Below are 18,279 nucleotides of genomic sequence, written 5' to 3'. Positions count from 1 at the left end.
TGTCATTTGATTAAATGTTTTATCTTATACATTGTGGATTTATGTTCCATATTAAATTACACTTAATAAGTTCATGTGTTGTTACAAATTCACGTAACAGTTTGGTCAAAACGCTAGATAGGTGAAACAGGGGAAAACATTGTGGGTTATGGTAACTCTGATTAAAGTAAATGGTGATTGATTCGTATTAAGGCAGAACCAAAGGCTTCCTGAACAAGAATGTCAGCTCTTCACAAAAAACCTTGCTGGCATCACAATTGGTAAGGCAAAACTATAAGTGTGTGGCATAGATAGGGAAGGATTTAATCAATTTAGACAGGCAGTTTTTTTTTATTAACCATTTGTCACACACATGTCACGCAGGCTCAGATGAGTACTGGTCGCGATAGAAGGTATAGGACAGAAAAGTGCTACTGTTATATTTTGGTTTATATTGGTGCTATCCTTAGACTTAATAGGGGGGTATTCAATTGTTAGCGAGATCCCCGGAAAAACGAGCGCTCAAAATATATTAGCGTTAATACGGTAATATGCGCGTAAATACCGTTAATACGGTAGTTTACTCGCTGAATTTCATCTCGCAGCTCTCAGCTGTGAGACGAAATTCAGTGAGTAATTACCGTATTAACGCTAATATTTTTAGAGCGCTCGTTTTCCGGGGATCTCGCTAACAATTGAATACCCCCCATAATGTCACAACATTTGTATATTTATATTTTTTTCTTATATTATTAACTTTACTGTACACAGGTAAAAAAAAATATTATTATTATTATTATTATTATTATTATTATTATTATTATTATTATTATCATTGATTTATAGGTTGTCACAGTGCTCTGCAGTGAGGGAAATATAGAATGCATATAACAGGCACATATAAGATAGACAGACTAAATGCAGACAACCCTGGTAATGAGAGCTTAAAATCTAGCGATAGAAGGACAAAGCTGAGACAAGAGGAAGAAAGTGTGTCTCAGAGTGGAGATTAGGACAGTAGTGAGGGTGTATTAGTGCGAGTAATATAGGTGGTAGTAGAGTTGGCTCTATTAAAAAGGGGGGGGGAGTGTCTGCTCATGTGTGGTAGGGAATTCCACAGGTGGGTAATGGCATGGGAGAAGTCTTGCTGGGGAGAAGTGAGGGGTAGTTATCAGAGAGAAATCAAGGTGGAGATCAGAGGCAGATCTAAGAGGTTGTAATGGACAGTATTTTGAGATGAGGCTTGAATATGTATGTAGCGGTGGATAAGGTATTTGTAGGTATGGAGTCTTGCTTTTGCTGAAATGCATAATGGGAATATATGTGTTCCAAGGAGGCAAGGTAAGTGATGTCATAGAAAATGAAATAAATATAGCTTTTTGATCTGCATTAGATTCCATCAGGACAATGTGCTAAAGATATGGAAGGAGTTGCAGCTGTCTGTAATTGAGTGGGAAAATAATAATTTACTTAATAGAGCTAAAGTGAAATGAGCAATGTGCCTGCTTTCTACTTATCTGAAAATGTAAGCTTTGTGGTTTAGCCGCCCTTTAAATAATACATAATTAATATTATTATGCAGAGAGGTTATTGACGTTTTATAGTTGCCTTTCTCAATGATTTGTTAGCAACTGTAAATTTCAATTAGGTGTTTACGCTGGCTGTATTACCGTTAGTTTTGGAAAACTACAACCTCACTTTAAACTGTGTGCATGGGTGTGTTGGAATTGATTGAACAGCACAGATAATTGGGAAATTTCCTGATACAACTTCAAGTGATGCACCAGATAAAGGAGTATGCATATATACATATATATAGATGGATAGATAGATAGATAGATAGATAGATAGATAGATAGATATAGATATATATATATATATATATATATATATATATAGACATATATATATATATATATATATATATATATATATATATATATATATATATATATATATATACATTTAGACACTAGATATAATAGGATATGTGTGCAGGGGAGGGTGATTCTCTCAATTAAAAGTTTTCTCTGGTAATAAGCAATAAAAAGGGGAAATGCAAAAAAAAACCAACAAATAATTCAAAAGTAATAGCACATAATTACATAATCACACTTACATTTATTTAAAAAAATAAATAAAAGGACTTACCTGACCTTCTTGCCTAACACCTCCACAAGCTCAATAATTCCATGTCAGTCGTTATGTGTGACACTCCAAAAATTTCTGAATGTAATGAATCAGCATAACATGAGGGTGAAGAAAGACATTAAAAATAATACTTCCATAAATTTGGAATGGAAACTATGGGTCCCCATGTGGATTTTGCTAAAATAAAAAAAAACACATTTACTTTGTTCTTGTTAATTTGGTTGAATAAACTGAAAGATTACACCATCGGTTATGAAAAAAATAACCTAAAATTTATTTGTATGGATTTCCTATAAAATGGGCACTTTACCAAAATGTGAAAATTGGTCTGGCAATGAAGAGGACAAACCATCTAGTGATGAGAAGGTAAAATCATATATCCCACATTTTATGTATGTATTTTATGTGTCATTGGACACAAGACATTCCACCAGATATAGTTTATTTATCCTACATAATGGTGACTTATGCTTGTGTCCCAACCCATAGATTTACAATCCCTAAGTACTTAATACAGAAAAAACCCTATACTGCATGGGTCCGATTTGTAATGTGTAGTAGTTTTTATATATTAGCAAATGATTTGGCAAATAGACCAAAATTGCTATTTAGAAATAAGATTTGTTGCTTTATTGTGCTCTCATTATGTCGTGTTATGGCGAGATTTGCTTCCAGCAGTCAAACAATGGTTTACAACCAAAAAATTATTAATTCATTATTTGTCGCTCTGTCGATTTGTCGCATTGTCACTCTGTGGTCTAATAGGTTACTTTTTGTATACTAAATAACTATGTCAGATTTATCAGCTTTAACTTGAGAGCTGTGCAAGATATTCACAAACAATCAAACATACAGACTTTTATTTCTAGAGAGATTTACTTACATGTAACACCCTCTCTGGCGTTGTTATTCACACCTCCCAGTGACTGAATATGTGACCCCAGCACTAGGACCCAGTGGTGACACACCAGGAATGGTTGCTTAGCAACATACGGCTGGTATGAGCTGAGGATAAGTGTGTGGTGAGACAGTCATAGTTGCCAATTCCACTTATAACAAGCGGAATTGGGCTTCTTTTTTTCCCCGAGTTGCGCGTTTTTTTAGGCTGCCGCTTGTTGCTTCTTTTTGGGCTTGGACACACTGCCCACACATGGTCTCCTCAGACTGCATATTTTTTTTTTCTTCTTTGGTCTGTTTACATTTAGTGATTGGTTGGGGCAATCACATGTTTTGTTTTATGGGTAGGTGCAGCGATATTCCTCCAATAAAGTGGCTTTTTTGTTTGTTGGTGGGCGGAGTCAGAGGAGGACATGGAATAAATCATAGGAAGACGGATCTGCAACAACCTGCTGAAATAAGTGCTGTGTCTGTACAATCGCTGCACTTATAGCAGCTAACACTACTATATTCAGTAGCTGCTCATGTCAAAAGACTGCTTTCAGAGCCCTATTTTTATACTGTTATATCATGGGGCTGTGTGGTACAGACATACCAGTGTCCTTGCATACATTATACTCAGTTCACGTGGGCGATGCTGTGGTGTACTTATGGTTAATAAGAATCTGTGTGTATTTTGGGTATGATTATTGAATCTGCAGCCATGTCAGTTTCCCCCATTTCAAAAGGGTAATTTAATGCATTTGCTTCTTGTTTTGCCATATCAGTGTAGAAATGTGTCTTCTTGTGTTTATAAAGGTTTACTAAATGGAGATTGAGTGTAGAAATTAGTGTTCTAGAAAAGGACGGTCCCTTGTAAGTTGGGCTTCTTTTTTGGGCTTTTTAGGATTGGTTTGGGCTTGTTTTGAGCTTGTTTTTCACTAAACGGTTGCTTGTTTTTTATTTCAGAGTTGGCAACCCTGGAGACAGTGATAGCCAGGGACCAACGACAGAAGGAATGATCGTCCAGCAAAATGGGGAGAGGGACTCTGGCCTGTTGCCATGAGGGGCTAAAATACATCTTAATTGAGAGAATATGAGTGAAATGGAACAGATTTGAGGGAGAAATTACCTCAGAGCATAGCTCCATATAAAGAGGGGAAGGAGTCCACAAGTTCAGAGAGCCACAAGAAGTGTAGGGAATCCCAACAACAATAAAGAAGAGCCGCTGAGAGAACAAAAATGGGTACCACAATAAAGGAGGGGATTCGCTGCCAAAGTACTGTGGAGCCAATTTATAGTGGCAACATTAAGGCTCTGCCATTTAGATTCTCCAGGCCTGATTCATCAAGGCAGGTCTTTGCCAATTATGAGTAAATCGTACGCAAAATCACACAGAACGAGGAAATATGTCCGCAAATGCAGCCCTGTGCGCTCCATCTTCAAACGCAAAGGACACTTAGTACAGCCTATGATTTCAGGGAAAGAATGCATCAGGGAAGAGGCGTTAGACCGTAGTCGATTTACAGTAAGGGCGCACCAAACTAGAGTTCACGCAGCCAAGTCCAAAACAAGCTCTAGGCATAGCAAAGTTACTTGTTTTTTGCTACATCTCTTGCTCCTGTACAGGGCTAGTTTGTAATCCACATAGGCTTTGGACATATCATGCAGTCTCTTGTTTAGTAAAGCACAGCACACCTACACCTAAATTCAATAGCGCACATATCTTGAGATCCGTGCATTGATGAATTTTGGAGCGCGCAGAAGCTATTTATGTGTTTTCAAACAATGCATGTTGCGCTCAATATGTGTGCCTTGATAAATCAGATCCTCTATGTCTAGAGAAGGGAGCATGTAAGATACCCTATGGTAGGGGAATTGCTGCCAACGTGTACAGTATTTAATGTGACCAAGAGCAGCAGAGAGGACACCAGTAAAGGTGTTATAGCCCTAGGGGTTAGTAAAGAGCAAGAGGAAACTAGTGATAGTGGCCGATCTATTAAGCAATGCTGAGAGTGTACTGGATGGAGATGGTACCAAATTCTGTGTAAATTTCCAGTGAGTGTGTGAGTCCGGGGGTTGGGGGGGAGGGGGCAGAGAGAGCACAGCAGAGGGTGGGGGGGGGTGTTTAACAGTGCTGTGGTAAGAAAGGAGATGTTTATTTTAGTGTTATTTGCAAGTCAAGTATCTTGCTGGACTGAAGAGGAGTGCAAATAAAAAGTTTATTTTATAGAGATAGACTGGTGTCCAGATTGAGGAATCTGTTGTCACTGCACCCTAACTTACCACATCTTTGTCCCAACACCTTAAAGAGACATTGCTGAAAACCTGCATGTGCAGGGACCGTTGGGTCATTTACACTCACGCTACCGAGCTAGGTAGGGCAGAGAATAGTGTGGATGTGCATTACCCGCCTATGCACCTTAGGATCACACACACAGTGACAGCAGTTTACAGACATACCCGAAAATATAGTATAGAGCAGTTGTTCCCAAACTGTGCGCCTAGCGCCTAGGCCCCCCCGGCAGTGCCGAAAGCGATCTCACGGAGGTGCCTCGGCCAGGGCCAGTGGTAAGCAAGACAGGAAACTATTTAGTAATCATTTTGGCTTAGGGGCCCCTTGAAAAAATTATGGAAACCCTAACGGTGCCTTGAACTGAAAAGGTTTGGGATCCACTGGTATAGAGGCTTTGTGACAGGGATGTTGGTGTTCATTGAAAATAAATCAGCAGCTCAGCTTTATTAGGACTTTACTATTGGACAAAATTATGATCTGGTATGATCAGTTCATAGTAGATGTAAAAATCAGTAATAATAGATGTGCCAAGCCAGAAGCCCAAAATTAAATTTGAGCCATAACAGTACACAGTGCATGAAATTAATTCCTTAGATATGTTAAGTACTATGACATTTTTCATGTTAATAATATAATACAGTATTTATTAAGACATCACCCTTTATCTAGACTGTTCCACCAATTGTTTATCTATGTTATGGCCTTCAAATGCACAAGTAGCAAAAGTGTTTTGTTGAATAATACAGAAAATAACTTTTTATACCTGACTTAAAGAAACTGTAAAGAAATTAAACACAATAATGCCCTTGAATGTACATAGAAACATAGAAACAAAGAATTTGACGGTAGAGAAGAACCACTTCTATCTAGTCTGCCCATTTTTTTTTAAATATTTATTTTCAGCAACACAACGAGATGTTAGGATACAGAAAAAAGAAAAAGAAAGGGAACATTATTGCTGTATAACAAATAATATTACACATCCGTATCGTATAATAAGCATACAGACAAAGAAGTCTGCCCATTTTTTAACCTATGATAAGCTCCAACCCTATTCAATTCTTATTTCTATTTAAGGATATCCTTATGTCTATTGCAGACATGTTTAAATGACTCTACTGTATTAGCCTCTACCACCTCTGATGGGAGGCTATGCCACTTATCCACTACAAGTTAACCCGTGCATGATACTCATGCATTCTTGTCAAATCAAGCTACTTAAGGTGTTAAAAAGGTTCTTGTCATGCATTTGGGGCTAGGCCAGGCCTCCTCAGGGGAAGAGCATTACTTCCCGACACAAGCGCCCTTTTTTAACGTGGTTTTGTCCACATGTCACCACCTCATCATTCTTCTCCATCACCTCATCCTTCATCTTTATCGCCACATCTATCCAGATGTCTATCCAGACACAGGGATCTCTCTCAGTGGTCCTGAATATCACACTCCTCTCGCTCTGTCACCCCCGGCAACCACCAACCACTCCCCACTGTCACCCCCGGCAAGCACCAACCACTCCCCACTGTCACTCCCGGCCAGCACCAACCACTCTCAACTGTCACTTCTCCTTCAAGAAATATATATATATTTTTTTAAAATCTTTATAAACACTTTTAACAATTAACAAATTAAATTAACAAATTAAAAACATCTTAGTATACCAAATTTCAGCCCTTTCTGAGTTTTTTTCCCCCACACACACTAAGAATTTAGTAGGTCAGTGTATAACTTCGCCCAGCAGGTGGCGCTGCAGCTTGGTTTTTTTTTTCACACACAGACACACGCCACTAGGCTTTTATATAGCAGATCCTTTCTGTGATGTAATTTTCCCTCAACTTTCCTCTGACCCTACTTCCTTCCAGTGTCAGTGCATGTCCTCCTCGTGTTCTAATACTTCTCTTCCTTTGAAGAATGTTTCATTCCTGTACCTTGTTAAAACCCTTGATATATTTGAAAGTTTCTTTCATATCCCCACTTTCTCTTCTCTGCCCTAAACTATGCACATTAAGATCTTTTAGGGGTAAATGTATCAAACTGAGAGTTTTCCGGTGGGTTTCAAAAGCCAAACAGATTCTAGCTGTCATTTCTTTACTACATTCTACAAAATGATAGCTAGAATCTGATTGGTTGCTATAGGCAACATCTCCACTTTTCAAACCTCCCGGAAAACTCTCAGCTTGATACATTTACCCGTTAGTCTTTCTGGGTAAGATTAGTGCTGTAGGCCATACACCTTCTTAGTTGCCCTTCTTTGCACAGTCTCTAATGTATTTATATCCGTCTGGAGTAACAAAATGTTATCAACGTCAGGTAACAGTGGAAAATGTATTCTTAAATTCTTCATCAGGGTTGAACGCAGCATTGCTACTTCCCTTTGTAGACACACAAATTGTATTTTTTTATAAACCTACAGTACTGTATGTTGCTATACATAGAGAAGAAAGTGCTTCTCTGATACAACAAAAATGGAGATAGCACTGAATACTTAGATCAGTCCCAGAGCCGTTCATCCACTATAGCATTAACAAAATTCCACTGTGCAAGGTTTATAGTGATAATGAAAACATCCATATGTCAAAACAGGGACAAAAAACAGCAGAGGTGTTGAAAAACAGAAAATGAAAAAAATGTAAAGATTTATTTATAAAAAATAACCATACATTCTGAGCGTTACAGTGACAGAAACCCAACGACCATTTTGCTGCATTTTCCCAGATCTTCTTCATTTCATTTTCAATAATTAGTTGAGTATTGCTATTGTTACTGTTATCTGTGGGCAGCACTGTGGCTTAGTGGTTAGCACTTCTGCCACTCTGAACTCTGGGGTCTTGAGTTTGTTTCCCAACCATGGCCTTATCTGTGTAGAGTTTGTATGTTCTCCATATGTCTGTGTGGGTTTCCTCTGGGCACTCTGGTTTCTTCCAACATTTTAAAAACATACTAGTAGGCTAATTGGCTGCTATCAAATTGACCCTAGTCTCTCTGTCTGTGTGTATGTTAGGAAATTTATACTGTAAGCTCCATTGCGGCAGGGACTGATGTGAGTGAGTTCTCTATACAGCACTATGGAATTAGTGGTGCTATATAATTAAATGATGATGTGTAATAGCATTGTGATATGTTTCCATGATTCTTAAAGCTTGGATATAAGTGAAGCATATCAGGTATTTAAGTTGCATGTTTTGCGTTACAGAATAAATAAAAAAAAAACCAATAAAATAATAATTATTAATTAAGTCATAAATAAAAATAACTATAATACATTATCAATAATATATATCAATATTATAATATTGGATTGATAAATGTTATACAAATGAAACATTTTTTTCATTGTACTGTGTTCTCTTTTGAAATGAATATTCAGTAGATGTAGCTGTACTGTTAATATTATTATTATTATTATTATTATTATTATTATTATTATTATTATTATTATTAATAATAATAATAATAATAATAATAATAGTAAAAATAATAATATTGTTATTATTATTATATAGTATGTCAAAGCACCAACAATTTACACAGCACTGTACAATTTTTAAGTGGTAAAAAGACATTACAATATAAGAAAAAATATATATAAAGGACAAAGTGCAGGGCAGAACAGAACATTGCAAAATTTGGGGAGGGGTTTGGCTATGCTGCTCTAGCCTCCTGGCCTCCCTCATCTCCGGGACCAATAGAGACTGCATCCTCCATGCCACATCCTTGGAGGCTGCACAGAAATACCAGTTGCAAAAGACTGCCTTATTATCAGAAGCTGGTAAGACTGTTGTCTAAGAATAGCCGCAAGCACTTTCCCATCAGTAACTACAATTGTTTTTCTGCTATGTATCTAGTGTTCCCCACACCTCTTAGATTATAAACTCATTTGGGCAGGGTCATCTTTACCTTCTCTTTTATGTCATTGTATGTGATGTGTTTGTGTCATTATCCCCTCAAATTACAGCACTGTGTAAATATGTAATAAGAACAATAATTCCATAGAGAATGCTCTATAAAGGTTCTGCAGACATGGCAGAGGAGGAGAGCAGGTAAGCAATAAGTCTTGAGACAAGCAAAGTGTGCTGTTGGGGGAGTACTTTGATATAATATTACATCTTAAACACATATCTTATCTACATGTATAACTATTATTGATAGCTGCCTTGTTGATTTTCACCTCTAAATTATCTATGGGTAAAAATAACAATAGTGTCACTTGGTGGATAGAAGAGAAAAGCAACAATTGTTTCAATAGAAAAACACTTTTGTGCTGCAGTAACATACTATTGAGATATCTGCAAACCTTATATGTTCCAGCTTAAAGGAGGTATTTGTCTCTCCTTATAACAAGAAGACTCCTCCTATGGAGAGCTCTGATATTATCCAACCCACCACCTTTAAGCTACAACAGCAGTGCAGACTGTCTGACAATATAAAAATAGTTGAGGGATTCGAGCACATGGGAACACAACTGATACCAAATAAATACATTTTTCCTGAACATTTTGCTTTGGTATATCAATTAATGCCAACCAACAGTAGATTTGGTATTCTGATCTAGTTGTGAATAGGCTTGATATGGCTTCCTTCACCTTCCTTGACAAATATGTCTGTCTTATGCCAGCTGCTAATTGTCATTATAACTTGACTCCATATAAACCTTTCTTATTTCTCTGTTATAAAAATATTTGTATTTTATTTGTGTGAGAAAAGTCACTTTCTCCTCAGACAGGGAAATAATCAACATTTCCTGACCATTTATATGCCAGATGCAATTAATACACTCCAATGAGACACTTTACCGTGGCTGATAAAAAGTTCCATTGCCAAGAGTACCTGGTAAACTAACCTGAGGTACACCGCACCAAGATAGCCTTCCAGTCTCATGCCTAAACTCCCACCGGTCGGCTACCTCTCTTTCTCATCCCTTCTTCCCTTCTGCCCCTTCCTCCCGTCTCTCCGTCTCATTCATGTGTCTGTCTGTCTTCCCCTCCCTTTAGATTGTTCGCTCCTTTGAGCAGGGCTCTCCTACCTTCTGTTTCCATCACTTTTAACTGCGCTCTCCAGCTACTCAGCTCACCTCCTCTCAGTCCCTCTGCCCTCTGACTCCTCTCGCTTCTCTCCGCTCCCCTCAGTGACTCTCAATCTGTCATCCGTGCCCACCCTCTTGGGCCATAGTTACCTGCCGTGTACTCACTTTTCCCCTCCCTTCCTCTCTTTCATGCTGTGCCTGAGCCCCCAGAGTTATAGTGCTTACTGTTACTTGTACTGTGCTGTTTCACCTTGTACTGTGCCATTGTTTGTCCTTGTACGGCGCTACGGATACTTTGTGGCGCCCTATAAATAAAAATTAATAATAATAATAGGTGGGGCTGCTGGGTGCTTTTCTTCAGGTAGACATGCACCGTAATGGTGCCTGACATTAGAAAGAGGAGGAATGCACAAGGTATCAGGGTCTGATTAAGGGTTCAGGCCGCCGCAGGCTAATACGCTTGTACACTAAAACACTTGTTCTTAATTTAAAATCCGTCTTCCTTCATCCCCCAGCAATGTTTATGCTCCTGGGTTTTTGAAACTCATTTCCACTTGCCTTTTAAAAAGGGTCACGGACATAGTTGTCATCATCATCATCACCATTTATTTATATAGCGCCACTGATTCCGCAGCGCTGTACATTCACATCAGTCCCTGCCCCATTGGAGCTTACAGTCTAAATTCCCTAACATACACACACACACAGATATAGAGAGAGACACTAGGGTCAATTTTGATAACAGCCAATTAACCTACTAGTAAGTTTTTGGAGTGTGGGAGTGTGGGAGGAAACCGGAGCACCCGGAGGAAACCCACACAAACACGGGGAGAACATACAAACTCCACACAGATAAAGCCATGGTCGGGAATTGAACTCATGACCCCAGCGCTGTGAGGCAGAAGTGCTAACCACTTGGCCACCGTTCTGCCCACGTCACCTTTAAAATTAAAACTGTATAGCAGATCTGAGGCATAAACGAGTGCTACTGTGAGTGAAGGTGTGAAGGGGGAGGGGAGATGAGAAGGGGAGGGGGCCTTGTCACTCCTACTCGCTTAGCCTTAAACACCCGCCCAAAAATTACTCTTTGTCTTTTGTCTTTGCCATGGGAACATGTAAAGATTAAACCTCACTATATTTTCCTTTCATGTTTTCCTTTTATTTTGGAGAATAACTATTTTCTAATATTTGAAAATTAATGTCATACCTCTCGTTATCACAAAAAAGCACCCCCAAAAATTGGACACACTCCCCTCCCCCCCAAAAGCCTTGCTCCCTAAACTGCAGCCTAGTCAGCTTATTGCATAATAAAGCACTGCAAGGTATAGTCAAACACTGCCAATCAGAATTGTGCAGACAAAAGAAAAAAAAATCATAAGGCAGGGGAATGCTTAGGACCAAGCAAATGTTCAAGACAGGCTGCAGGAACTTTAATGAGATTATAGCATAAAGAGATGGGTAGACAGAAAAATCCAATTACGTAATATATATACACAAGGAGACCAAATTAAGACCTTTAATATGCAAGTTACAGATTCTAGGTCTGACTTAACTTAAAGACGTAACGGATTACATGTCTTGATATGAATGTTTCAGCTAAGGTGACTAAAGGAATATGTGTGACAGTGCATGTTCCCATGTTACATAAGGGCATAAAGAGCACATATACCGAGAGCAAGCAGAGCAGCAGACAGATATAATGACTGATTTGTTTTTGGTTTCTTGTACTTAAGGATAAAAACTGAACTTATATTGACATATCTAGGAAAAACCTAAATAATATCAGACTTATTATTTCATGAATTAAATTCAGTATACATATGGTTCAGACTAAAACTACACATACAGCGTACAGACCACAAAGAGTTATTTCCAAATATGTCCTATTATAACGCTAAAACCCTTAATCTGCAGTTTGCACACAATTTTCAGTAAAGGATAATTCCACACAAAGCTTAAATAATAAAGTTTAGGGTGGAACATTCTTAAGTAAACCTCGATTCCCAAAACCTAGGTTCTGGCGGCCATGATATCTGTTGGTCCATCCGTGCATGGTCCCAGGACCGGTGGTACTCATTACCATGGCCACATTAAATCCGACAAGTGGCATATTCCAACCAAAACTGAATTTGATGTTTTGCATGGAACTATCCATTCAAATATTAAAGATATTAAAGGTTATTTATGAAAGCACAAAGATGCAGTGGAAATGCTGTTTTTTAATGTCACGTGCCTATTTTTACACAAATGCAACATTAGATAGCTGACACCGCAGGGATTATTGACAGAGATTTGAGAAGGCGGTTTTCTTGAGGTTTAGCATGTAATATATGGAATTCTATCTGCAAAATCAACAGGACATGAAATTTGAAGTTTTTGTTTTTTAGAGCTAAGATTACTACAAACATCTAATTCACCTCCCTGATTTATCAAATTAGGAAGTTTGGTTTAAACAAATCTACTCAGTTTCAGCATAAGTTATGCTTTATGTCAGTGCTGTGCAGAAAGGGGTGAATGAATGTTATAAATATATGTGCCAGATCTTCATGAAAAAACAATAAAATAAAGTCTACAATTTTTTTCAGTGAAATCTGGGATAACAAAATCGGTGCATATTGAAGTAGCTTTTCCCATGGCTGCAGCATTCCAAAGCTGCAGCCACCAGTGTATTTGGCTGGTTAATAGTGTTAACCAGCTGAATATCTCTGCCATTTAAGTGCACCATTGGTGTGAAGCTCGCTGCGTCCTATGGGTCCTTGGCATTTCACATCCCAAGGCTGTATGAGTAGCACAGGCAAAGTTCCCCAGGCTATATTTTACAATCCGCTCCTACACTAGAACTTCAATTAACCACTTCACCACTGAGGCTTTTCTCACCCTTTTGTTAGGCTATTTTGTACTCTTTGGGCTCATTGCATTCTAACATCAATATGAGCAATTTGGTTACGCTGTAGCCCTGCAATGTACACAACCTTTGTTTGTCTTTTAAAAGACTTTGAATTTTCAGAAAATAACATTTTTTTGCTTATACATACTGACAGTGCAAATGGTACAATCTCAAAATGGGCAAAAAAAAGGTGGTTTTTTTTTAACTTTAACTTAAAAAAAATGTGGTTATTTTTTTCTAAACAAGACCAATAAATTCTTTGTAATTCTTGTTTTAGCATCAAACTAGTTTTCCAAAAAGCAGAACTCCACACATAGGTTTTAATAATAAAATCTGCACTTATATATGATAATGTATTTTTTTTTTTTTTTTTGTATTTTGCATGATCAAGCAAGTCATATTAAAAATTAGACAGCCTACACATCCAATGAGAGTACCCCTGTGTTTATTAAAGCCAGGATAGGAGAGCTCTGAGAATTAGAACCCCTCCCAACCATGGACTTATTAACATTTTCTGTAGTGAAGGGTGTTATTAACTAGTGATCACCAGGCAATAATTACTAATAGGACACGTTATTTGAAAGATGGGACTATCCTTTTTCAAATGAGTGGTGCCCATAGTTTCTTGGAGCCAGGGTTGGCATACCACCATACCACCACCACTATCACATCCTTAATGTTTTCTGCTTTGTAGGATATTATTGTCTGGTAATCACATGTGACTACCAAAGGGGAACATCTTTTGAAAGAGGAGACTTCTCTCTTTCATCAAGCCTCACCTCTTCCCCCAGCCCCCAACTAGCATTTAATGCATTTAATGCCTGCAACTACTTTTTAGGTAACTATTTATATTATTTCAACTCCTGCAGGTAAATGTATCAAGCTGAGAGTTTTCCAGCGAGTTTGAAAAGTGGAGATGTTGCCTATAGCAACCAATCAGATTCTAGCTATCATTTTGTATAATGTACTAACTAAATGATAGCTAGAATCTGATTGGTTTTTCAAAACCGCAGGAAAAATGTCAGCTTGATACATTTATCCCCTGCAGTGCAAAGGACAAGTGAGACTTATCCTCAGCACTTTTAAAGTATATGGTGTAGATGAGATCCACTTTTTGTTTGTTGTGAAGTGGTTAGTGAACAAAATGTTAAATCACTGTATTGTAATATGAACTTATCGCATATAGATGTTTATTGCATTGCCAAATAAAATGTTTATACTCAGGTCTGTATAGTATTTACATTTCAGGTAAATTAGGTAAATTCAGGTAAACCTAGGGCAGATTTGTTTAGGGACAGTGCATAAATTGATTTATGTTTATTTATTTACTATGACTATTTATCCATGCATTCATTAATTACTTTTTTCTGCTTTGCATTTGTTAGCCTCCCACATCTCCCGGTAAAAAAATGTAGGATACAGTGCTGAATATACAAGCATAAGCACTTGGGTTGCACAACACATATTTATGGCATATTTGCTCATGAAGTCTATGTATTTATGGCTATGCTTAAACTATACTAAGAACAGACAACAGACAACTTTCAGCATTGCAGCAATTGAAGCACTACATAATATAGAAATGGGTAATCTTTGTTATACCAGCTGTTTCTGAACAAGATCTCAATGATGCTTATTTACAAAGCCATTGGTTTATGATGTGTTTTCCGACAATATAAATCCCACTTTAATAAATGAAAGGGTGTCTTGCTGCAAATATGCCTTCATTATGAGCAGTTTCTATGGACATGGTCTTATATTTACATGTCCAATATGTTCAATCACAATACACACTGTACATAAAGCCTTAAGTAATGTAATATCATAAAAAATAGATTTCACTACATTTTCTACCACAATCACCTATACTGCACAGGGCATTTTTGCAGACTGCAGAAACAAAGCAGCTTTGAATTGTGACGTTGGAAAGCATGAAAATCAAACCAGGATGTTTGCATTTCTTGATTGCCAATTTATAGAAAAAAGGATGGAATGTATTTCTTAGGATCTATTATGAGAAGTAGCACAGTAGATATTGCAGCAGGTTACAGTGTTCTTGGTACAAATTCATTAGTTAAGAAAGCCTTTCATTGTGAGCTCCTGCAGTACCTGTGTTCATTACAAGAATAAATTGGGTTTCTTTTACAGATGGTTTTGAGTGCTTCAAAAATTGTATCAAACATGAATACGTTTGAGATGTAACATTCTGTAAGTTTCGGAGTAAGAATGGCACTCAAATGCCTTAGCTAATAATCTTTTCTTTTGCATGTATATTTGTATAGGCATATAAGAATTCCCATCTCTTTCAAGCAATGTTACCAGGGTGTCCTTGAATCATGTTATATCACCTCCATTTGACAGGAGGGACTAATGATATACAGGTGCCTGAAGTAAACCCATTTGGACTGATGTCACAGAGTGATAATCCAAACATTTTTTTCTCATGGTTTCCCAGAGAGGACTCTTTAAAAAGTGTGAGACACAAACAATTGCTTTGCCTTGTACTGCCACTTTCAATGGTAATCCCTTTCTCTTTCAAACATACCTCCACTGAACCCCGCTTCACCCTCCCTCACATTCCTGCAGCAAGCAGCGTACAATTGTTACCTGACAAATCCTTCTCCATGCTTGATGATAGTAATTTTTAGCTTTGTGATTTAACTGCACAACCCGAATGGACATGGCAGGCTTTAGCATATAATCACATAGAGGTCATTTGCCTTCTGTAATTTTACAGACTGCATGGTGCTGGAACAGAACAGACAAGTAGCTGCCCTTGCATAGGGTCCCTGCCATATGGCTTTAAAGGATGCAAAGAGCCTGCAGAACATTGGATCATGAACAAATCACATTTTACTGCTAGCCTCTGCATAGAGCTTTTCAACTTTGGCATCCTATCAAAAAGAAGCACAAATCAGCACCTACTGTTAAAGTAGAAGCCCAGAGGAAGTCACTACTGGGAACTTGGTACAGCAAAGCTGCAGCCTTGGAGAGGAAGGAATGCTCAATCTAAGTGTCCTTGGGCATGTACTGTAATTGTGAGGTTACTATCACTATGTTTGACAATAATGCATCCAATCATCAAATTCAATGCAAATAGTTAGAACCCAGAGGCTGCACAGCATGACAGCACTTAAAGCATTGCGTAGCTATTTAAGCGAAGGAAACAGATAATAATTGGAATGTAACCTTTATTGTATTCTAAGATAAATGTTTAGTAGAAATAAATACATTTTGAGTATTCTAAACATTTAGTTGTTTTCACATATTACTGGTTTCTAACTTTACACAATATGCATTATTTGCAGAATTTTAACAAAACTATATATATATATATATATATATATATATGTGCATGAGTTCACTGAAACTGTAGAATGACAATGAATGATTTCACAGTGTAGTGGATTCACATTCACAGTATTTTGTCACATTCTTGTGCATTTCTTGTAACAGAAGGAATAATTGTATGTACTTCTGCATGTTTTAGAAACAAAACTGCACCCAGTATGGTTTGTTCCCAGCTATATTACATTATAAATATTGTCTAGAGACAACTATGAGCCTATTCAAATCACTCCTACGCACCCTTACGCATATACATACAAGCACTCATAATACTCACACACATATATACAAAGCACACAGTGTATCATCTTTATAAATGTAGATTGTCTACTTTTATTTATAATATCATGATAAAAGTATTCCATACGACATCTGCTTTATTAATATTTTAAATGACCTATGATCCTATTATTAGTAGGTCCAGCATACACTGTAGATGTAAATTCAAGTGTATAACAATATACAAGTCTTAAAAATTATATCCAAGACTAGAAGAAGTGTTTATCATATTGCATCCCATAATTTTCTATATAAATATATATAAATATAAATTTTCACGTTTACAAATATAGACAGTCAATTAAAAACAGGCAGATTACTTTTTTTTTTTTTTTTTTTTTTACAACAAATGCAATCACACGTTACTTGTACAGGTAATATTCACGCAGAAACATTCTAGGGTCCCTCTGTCCCCAAAAGAATTACCTGCTTCTCTGTTTTGGACGCAGCTGACACCATCTTTCTTCTCTCGGTTCAATCACATCGTATCTTCTGACACACTCATAGCACAATCGATGCCAGGGTTTGGAAAGAAAAGTAACATTGTTTTTTTCTCCGATGGGTTTTAAGTCTATTCACAAAAAGGAATCTTCCTTTTCTATCACAGACAATGAATACATTGAAACTTAAGCCTGACTCCATGCAAAAACTGGATATTTTAAGTCAATAAATGCTAGAGGCAGGAGTAACAGTTAAGATGATCGCATGGTCTGCATTCTCATACGGTACATCTATCGCTGCTCTCAGAAGCAGAAATATTTATATACTTATTGCCATCTCCGTAAGAATAACAGAAGGCAACTGGTTACAAAACACTAGCTATCCAAAATGAGTGTATTTTTGTCATTGCGTGGGAGTAGGGAATATTAGCGTTGAAGTTTAGATTTCAGTTTGTGTTTAGCGATGCAGTTTGCTGTAGTTTGACCTGACAGCAGGAGCAATTCTTTTAGGTTTCAAAAGCATCTTGATGTATGACTCTAGTTCAGTTTTGCTGAAAACTGAATATATGCATTATGAAAGAGGGATGATTACCCGGGATACCCCACACACCCACAAAAAAATGCCTGGGCTTCCCAATGCATGCTCACGTCATAAACCCAAACGCTCCCCCTCTGCTTTGATCTGTTTTCCTTCTTCCAGCTTGTTTCCATGATGCTAGGGGATACAAAAAAAGATAGATCTAGACACAAACAGAAGGATAGGTTCACATGAAAATAATACAGTTAAGGGAAAAACAATGAGTTGTGGTAATCTGGGAAATTAGAATGTTAGATGTGATGTGAAGCTTTCTACTCACAATAGAAGGGACAGTCACAGGGAGAAAGTGAGGCATCGAAGAGAGACAGGTGAAGACAGGGAGACAGAGAGGGAGAAACGGTGTGAAGATGCTTGACTATGATCGACTCTCCCAATTATCTGCTGTCAGCAAGGGAGGGGGGCAAT

At 37.6% G+C, this 18,279-nt stretch overlaps 1 long non-coding RNA gene across 1 annotated transcript in view; it reads right to left on the bottom strand.

The window, feature by feature from the left end:
* The window catches only part of LOC142143860 (uncharacterized), a 57,684-nt gene extending 39,466 nt beyond the window's left edge, over nt 1-18,218 (bottom strand). Inside the window, exons 1-2 of the long non-coding RNA XR_012689588.1 lie at nt 18,134-18,218; nt 17,263-17,991 (exon numbers count right to left, since the gene is read on the bottom strand). This is a non-coding gene — a long non-coding RNA (uncharacterized LOC142143860). The remainder of the gene's footprint in view (nt 1-17,262; nt 17,992-18,133) is intronic.
* Nucleotides 18,219-18,279: the final 61 nt, after the last annotated feature.

The sequence above is a fragment of the Mixophyes fleayi genome, chromosome 3 (assembly GCF_038048845.1).
Source record: "Mixophyes fleayi isolate aMixFle1 chromosome 3, aMixFle1.hap1, whole genome shotgun sequence".
Taxonomy (NCBI): domain Eukaryota; kingdom Metazoa; phylum Chordata; class Amphibia; order Anura; family Limnodynastidae; genus Mixophyes; species Mixophyes fleayi.
Note: the sequence above shows the minus strand (reverse complement) of the source record. Positions and strands in the feature narration are given on the sequence as shown.